The 8,205-nt window shown below is 36.5% G+C and overlaps 1 pseudogene; it reads right to left on the bottom strand.

Moving 5' to 3' along the window:
- Window positions 1-3,847: 3,847 nt before the first annotated feature.
- On the bottom strand, window positions 3,848-4,752 carry LOC114047761 (annotated as a pseudogene).
- Window positions 4,753-8,205: the final 3,453 nt, after the last annotated feature.

Below are 8,205 nucleotides of genomic sequence, written 5' to 3'. Positions count from 1 at the left end.
AAAAGGAACAACATATACATCTAAAAGGATATTTTAAAAAGTGTTCTAAACTTATAAAGAAATAATAGAATGAGGGAGCAGGATAAGGGAGGGACTTTTAGAAGGGTGTATAGATGAAGATTTAAGAGGGTGGGGGAGAAGCTAAGGGAAGGACTCTTAGTGGAACGGGTAGAATAAAAAATTGGAGGGTAAGGGAGAGGATAAGGTAACAGGGATAGGGTAAAAAGAGAGGCTGAGATGGACAATAATGAATAAAAATAACATGGAGGGAAATTCACAAATATGAATTATAACTTTGAATGTGAAATAATCTATTTTCATGTCAATGATGTGTAACCTAGAGGAGAGTTGGAAATGAGCTCTACATGTGGAACAAATCCATTCAGCATACCTTTGGCTACTCTGAGAGTTAATACAATTCTCAAGCCATCAGCATTTCCTGTATCTTCTTCTGTGTGGTTCCAATGGACACCAACAGGAAGGATAATACAGAAACAACATAACTGACATGAGAATCTGGATCTGAAATGAGAATGTTTGACCACAGGGGAGGGGCTCTGTGACCTCATTTGGGTTTCTTTGTTGAAGATACTGATGTAGTTTACCATTTCCTTCTTCAGTTCATTTTGCAAATGGCAAAACAGAGGCAAACAGGGTTAAGTGTCTTGCCTGGGGTCACACAGCTATTAAGTTTGTGAGGCCAGATTTAAACTTAGAAAAACAAATTTTCCTAACTCTGAGCCCAGCCCTATATCCATACCAGCTACCTTCCCCAAATATTTATTAATAGTTATATTGTTTATATATGTGTGTATTCATATATGTGTATTATATTACATATTTTGTGAATGAAAAAGTATACATGTATGTATGTGTATAAGTGTATATGCCTTTTTTCTTTATGAGAACCTTTAAATCCATAGCTTCTCACCTGTATATCTACACATAGCCTAGGGATATCTGAGGCTCTTCTAGATTCTCCATGAATAGCCGAGCCAAAAGGAAAACACCCAACTTCACTTTCAGAAAAGTTCTCCAAGGGCTAGAAATGGGGCTAATGAACCAAATGGCCCACAGCAGCTATTTTTTTCCTTAAAATGAAGTAAATATGATTGTTAAATACCCCAGGATAATGGGAAAGACCAGTGGATTGCAGATAATTGGCCACAACAATCCAGCTGTAATCCCTCTAATGCCTTTGTGCAGAGGCAATTGTTTAGAGAAAATTGAAGTCTTTATGAGAGAGACACCAAGGAGTTCCACTTCTGGTAGCCAAGATGGCAGAGTAAGAAGTAAGTCACTCTCACCATCTATTATTAACCTCTGAAAGCCCAGAAAATATCATCCCAGGAAAAACCCTGGAACAGTTGAACCAGCAGAAATATGGGGAACAGCAGTCCTGTAGCCCAGGAAGATTAGGGAATTAATGGGAAAGGCCCCTCTTGCTCTGGGGGAGGGGGAGCAGTACAGAATGAGAGACATCCCAACAAGCTAACAAAAAGCCCCAGACAGGCACCAACACCAGGACCTCTCAGTGCCTTAGTATGGGCAGGGGAATCAGTAGAAACTGGTTCAGAAAATGACCACATGCCACAGCATTCTCTGGTAGCCAAGTCTTGACAAAAACTGCTGGGAAAACCAGAAAATACTATGGTAGAAAGTAGGCATAGACCAAAATTTTACACCACATACCAAAATAAAGTAAAAATGGGCACACAATTTATATGTAAAGGCTGAGACTATAAGCAAATGGGGAGCTAATGCAACCAAGATTAGGAGGGAAGCAGAAAACTGGGAAAGAATTTTTACAACCAGTGTCTCTGATGAGGACCTCATTTCTAAAATATATAGAGAACTAAGTCAAATTTATAAGAATACAAGTCATTCCCCGATTGACAAATAGTCAAAGGATATGAACAGGCAGTTTTCAGATAAAGAAATTAAAGTCATCTATAGTCATATGAAAAAATACTCCAAATCACTATTGATTAGAGAAGTTCAAATCAAAATAACTCTGAGGTACTACATACCTATCAGATTGGCTAACTTGACAAAACAGGAAAATTATAAATGTTGGAGGAGATGTGGGAAAATTGGAACACTAATGCATTGTTGGTGGAGTTGTGAATTGACCTAACCATTTTGGAGAGCAATTTGGAACTATGCTCAAAGAGCTATAAAAATGTGCATATCCTTTGACCCAGCAATAAGGTCTAGGGCTATATCCCAAAGACATCATAAAAGTGGGAAAATAACCCACATGTACAAAAATATTTATAGCATCTCTTTCTGTGGTGGCAAAGAATTGGCAATTGAGGAGATGCCCATCAATTGGGGAATGGCTGAACAAGTTGTGTATATGAATGTAATGGAACACTATTGTGCTATAAGAAATGATGAGGAAGTAGACTTCAGAAAACCTGGAAAGACTTGTATGAACTGATGCTTAGTGAAGTGAGCAGAACCAGGAGAATGTTGTACACAGTTACAGCCACATTGTGAGATGAATGACTTTAATAGACTTGGTTCTTCTCAGCAATGTAAGGATCTAAGACTTCTCCAAAAGTCTCATGATGGAAAATGCTATCCTCATGCAGAGAAAGAACTGTGGAGTTTGAATGCAGATCAAAGCATATTATTTGCTCTTTTTTTCTTGTTTTTTTTTTGTTTGTTTGTTTCTACTTTCTTGTAGTTCCTCCTATTGATTCTAATTCTTCTTTATAACATGACTAATGGGAAAATGTTTAATAAGAATGTATATGTAGAGCCTATATCAGATTGCATGCCATCTTGGGGGAAAGGAGAGAGAGGGAGGGGAAGAAAATTTAAAACTCAAATGCTTATGGAAGTGAATATTGAAAACTAAAAATAAATTAATTTAAAAAATAAAATAAGTCTATTCAGCTATTCTATTTCCTCTTCTGCTAATCCTGACAATTTATAGTTTTGCAAATGTTCTTCCATTTCACTTAAAGTATTAAATTTATTGGCATAAAATTGGGCAAAACAACTTCTTATAATTGCTTTAATTTCATCTTTTTAGTGGTATATTCACCCTTTTCATTCTTAATACTAGTGATTTGGTTTTCTTCTCTCTTTTTAAAAATCAACTTAACCAATGGTTTATCTATTATATTGCTTTTTTTCATAAGACCAACTCCTGGTTTTATTTATTAATTCAATTTTATACTCATGTTTATTAATATCATCTTTAATTTTTAGGATTTCCAATTAACTGGAGATTTTTAGTTTGTTCTTTTTCCAATTTTTTTTAATTGCACACCCAATTCATTAGTCTGGTCTCTATTCTACTGACATAAGTGTTTGGAGGTATACACCTTCCTTTAATTACTGCTTTTGCTTTAACAAAATGCCTTTGCAAGTCAGAGATTTTGCCTGAGATTCATTTCCTGGAGGTAATTAACCTAGAAATGGTTTAGGATAACAGGAAGGAGATTTTTCAACTCTAAGTATCCATTAAGTACCAATGAGCCCCCTCTCTGGCTTCCTTGACCCAAGCCCTCATTCACCACTTAGAGGTAGATGGAGGTGTAATCCACACCCAGAATGAATGACTCTTCTGCCTTTAGAAGGATCCATCTCAATCTTGGTGATTTGTCACCATTTCTTTTTTTTTTTGTCTGAATCCCCCAACCAGGGGAAACCACTGATTTAAGGTCAAGATCAGTATTAGGAAAGCAAAGGAGCCTTAATCCTCATGGGAAGACACAGCCTAGGAATGCAGAGACCCCGGGACAAGCTTTACTTAACATGATCAAAAATGAACACAACTGAGAGGACAGAAAAGATCTGTATTCAAATCCATAAATGGTCCTGACAGCTCCCATTACATCATCACTGGCTTCCAAGCCACAGGCAGGTCACAAAGGACTGTGAGCAGGACCAGGAGGTAGAGTTTGGGTGGCTGCTGGCTCTGGGAGCTTTACTGGACCCTCAGCAGCAGTCACGCTGCACAGCACACAAGTAAGGAGGAAGAACCACATGGTCTGGAAGTTGAAGGAGACAGGACAGAAATGCTTACTGTAGATGGAAACACAATAGATATAATTTGCTGTGCATAACGCCCCACTAGAGCCCAGAGGACAGCGCACACAGAGGCAGAGGTGTGCTTGCGGCAGTGACATCGATACCAGACAGGGAAAAGGAGGGATGGACAGCACTCAGTGCTGATTGCAGCCAAGAGGCTCAGGCCCCCACAGTAGGACATGAATGTCATGTAGATCACTCCTACATCCATGACAGAGTAATTAAAATGCCCAACAAATCCCTGGATGAAGACTAAAAAAAAGGCTGCAAAGGTAGAGGGCATGGGCCTTGGCCAGGTTGAGGACATAGAATGAGAAGGGGTTCCTCTGAACACGATGGCCCGGGAGCCACAGGACAATGCTGTTCCCCACCAACCCAACTATGGTAATGAGCAGAGTGAGGACATACATCCAGTCACTTAAGCCAAATTTTCTAGGTGTCTCAGCCCCAGGAACTAAAATAATTTTTATTGTTCACTATCATGTCTCCCATCCAGAATACATTTTTTAAATGAAAGAATAAAACAGAAAAAGAAGAGTACTTCAGCAGGACTAACTATCATATGAATTAGATTCAACAGTATACACAGTATTCCACAGCCACAGTCACCCACCTGTGGAAAGGAGGGAAGGAAATGCAGTTAATACTTTATTGTTTTTCTGTGACAAACTGCAAAAAAGCATTTGCTCAATACTTACTCTTCATTGTTGTTTTTTTAAATTAAATTTTAGTTTTAACAATCACTGCCATAAGCTCCCCTCGTCCCCCCCCCAAGATGTCATGCAATCTGATATAGGTTCTATCTATACATTCCTATTAAACATATTTTCACATTACTCACGTTGTAAAGAAAAATTAGAACCAATAGGAGGAACCACAAGAAAGAAGAAACAAAACAAAATAGACAAAAAAAAAAGGTCAAATAGTATGCTTTGATCTGTATTCAAACTCCATAGTTCTTTCTCTGGATGTGGATAGCATTTTCCATCATGAGACTTTTGGAGATGTCTTAGATCCTTGTGTTGCTGAGAAGAGCTAAGTCTATCAAAGTTAGTCATCATGCAACATGGCAGTTATTGTGTACAACATTCCCCTGATTCTGCTCACTTCACTCAGCATCAGTCCACACAAGTCTTTCCAGGTTTTTCTGAAGTCCACTTCATCATCATTTCTTATAGCACAATAGTATTCCATTACATTCATATACCACAACTTGTTCAGCCATTCCCCAAGTGATGAGCATTCCCTCAGTTGCCAATTCTTTGCCACCACAGAAAGAGATGGTATGAATATTTTTGTACATGTGGGTCTTTTTCTCACTTTTATGATCCCCTTGGGATATAACCCTAGAAGTGCAATTGTTGGGTCAAAGGGTATGCACATTTTTATAGCTATTTGGGCATAGTTCCAAATTGCTCTCCAAAATGGTTAGGTCAGTTCACAACTCCACCAACAATGCATTAGTGTTCCAATTTTCCCACATTTTCTCCAACATTTATCATTTTCCTGTTTTGCCAAGTTAACCAATCTGATAGGTGTGATGTGGTACCTCTGACTTATTTTGATTTGCATTTCTCTAATCAATAGTGATTTACAGCATTTTTTCATATGACTGTAGATGCCTTTAATTTCTTTATCTGCAAAACTGCCTATTCATATCCTTTGACCATTTATCAATTGGGGAATGACTTGTATCCTTATGAATTTGACTCAGTTTTCCACATATGTTACAAATAATGTCCTTATCAATGACACTAGTTGTAGAAATTCTTTCCCAGTTTTCTGCTTCCCTCCTAATCTTGGTTGCATTGGCTTTGTTTGTGCAAAAAATTTTCAATCTAATGTAATCAAAATGATCCATTTTGCATTTCATAATGTTCTCTATCTCTTGTTTCATCATAAATTCTTCTGTTCTCCCTAAATTTGATAGGTAAACCATTCCTTGCTCTCCCAGTTTGCTTATAGTCTCAGCCTTTATATCTAAATTGAATACCCACTTTGACTTTATTTTGGTATTTGGTGTGAGATTTTGGTCTATGCCTAGTTTCTACCATACTATTTTCCAGTTTTCCCAGAAGTTTTTGACAAATAGTGAGTTCTAATCCCAGAAACTGGGGTCTTTGGATTTATCAAACAGTAGATTAATACAGTCATTGACTACTGTGTCTTGTGTACCTGACTTATTCCACTAATCCACCATTCTATTCCTTAGCCAGTATCAAGTAGTTTTGATGATTGCCGCTTTATAATACAATTTAAGATCTGGTCTGGCTAGGCCACCTTCTCTAGCATTTCTTTTCTTTAGTTCCCTTGATATTCTGGACCTTTTGTTCTTCCAAATGAATATTGTTATTATTTTTTCTAGTTCTATAAAATAATTTTTTGGAAGTTGGATTGGTATGGCACTGAATAAGTAAATTAATTTAGGTAGAATTGTCATTTTTGTTATATTAGCTCAGCCTACCCATGAGCAACTGATATTTTTCCCAATTATTTAGATCTGACTTTATTTGTGTGGAAAGTGTTTGTAATTTTATTCTTATAGTTCCTGGGTTTGTTTTGGCAGGTAGACTCCTAAATATTTTATAATCTCTACAGTAACTTTAAATGGAATTTCTCTTTCTATCTCTTGCTTTTGAGCTTTGTCAGTAATATATAGAAATACTGATGATTTATGTGTGTTTATTTTATAGCCTGCAACTTTGCTAAAGTTGTTTATTATTTCAAGTAGTTTTTTACTTGATTCTCTAGAATTCTCTAAATATATCATCATATCACGTGTGCAAAGAATGATAGCTTTGTTTCTTCTTTGCCTATTCTAATTCCTTCAATTTCTTTTTCTTCTCTTATTGCTAAAGTTAATGTTTCTAGTTCCATATTGAACAACAGTGTTAATAATGGACATCCTTGTTTCACCCCATTGGAAATGATTCTAGCTTATCCCCATTATATATAATGCTTGCTGAAGGTTTTAGGTAGATGATACTTATCATTTTAAGAAAGACTCCACTTATTCCTATGCTGTCTAGTGTTTTCAATAGGAATGGGTGTGATATTTTGTCAAAAACTCTTTCTGCATCTATTGAGATGATCATGTGGTTTCTGTTAGTTTTTTTTTCATTGTGCAATGACCAACTTTAATACTTAGTTCTTCTCAGCAATGAAATGATCTAACACAATTCCAAGAGACTCATGATGGAAAATGTTGTCCACAACCAGAGGAAGAACTATGGAGTCTGAATGCAGATAGAAGCATACTATTTTCTCTTTTTTTCTTTCTTATGGTTTTTCCCTTTTGTTCTGATTCTTCTCTCACAACATGACTGATGTGGAAATATGTTTGATTGTACATATATAGCCTATATCAGATTGTATGCCATCCTGGGCAGGAGGGGAGGGAGAGAGAAAAAAAAATTGGAACTCAAAATCTTGTAAAAGTAAATGTTAAAAACTATCTATGAATGTGATTGGAAAAAAACAAAATACTGTTAAGTAAAAAATAAATCTTCCCATTCTCAGGGTGAGGGAGACATGTTGGGGACGGAACATGCTCAAAGTTGGGATTCAGTTGGCAAAAATCATACATCCTAAGAATGAGTTTGGTTGAGAACAAGTAACCAGTGCCAGATATAGAAAAGGACAATCTTAATTAGACTCAGGTATGGTGTTAAAGTAATATAAGACTTGAGTGAAGCTTGAGTAAGGAGGACTTTCCTTATCAGGACCACAAACCAGTGAGAGGATGTAATATTAACTATTTAAGACAGCAGAAGGAGGCTGACTCAAGGCCCCTGCAACAGGTCAAGAGTTCATCTAATCAAAAACTGCAACTCTTCTCTGGCTAACAGAGAGTTAAGAGTTGAAAAGTCCAAATGGTCTGTTTTGCCTACATGTTTTTTTTTTTAATTTATATTTTATTTTTTATTTTTTTGGATTTTTTTATTAATTTATTTTGATTTATCAATAATCACTTCCATATGCTTTTGAGGTTAAATTTTTTCTCCCCATTCCTCCCCACCACCCTGCCCAAGACAGCACACAATCTGATATAGACTATACATTTACATTCATATTAAACATATTTTCACATTAGTGATGTTGTAAGTAAAATTTAAAACCAATAAGAAGAACCATCAGAAAGAGGAAACAAAACTCAAC

The sequence above is a fragment of the Vombatus ursinus genome, unplaced genomic scaffold (genome assembly GCF_900497805.2).
Source record: "Vombatus ursinus unplaced genomic scaffold, bare-nosed wombat genome assembly UNPS02014790.1, whole genome shotgun sequence".
Classification (NCBI taxonomy): domain Eukaryota; kingdom Metazoa; phylum Chordata; class Mammalia; order Diprotodontia; family Vombatidae; genus Vombatus; species Vombatus ursinus.
This window is presented reverse-complemented; position numbering and strand designations above follow the sequence as displayed.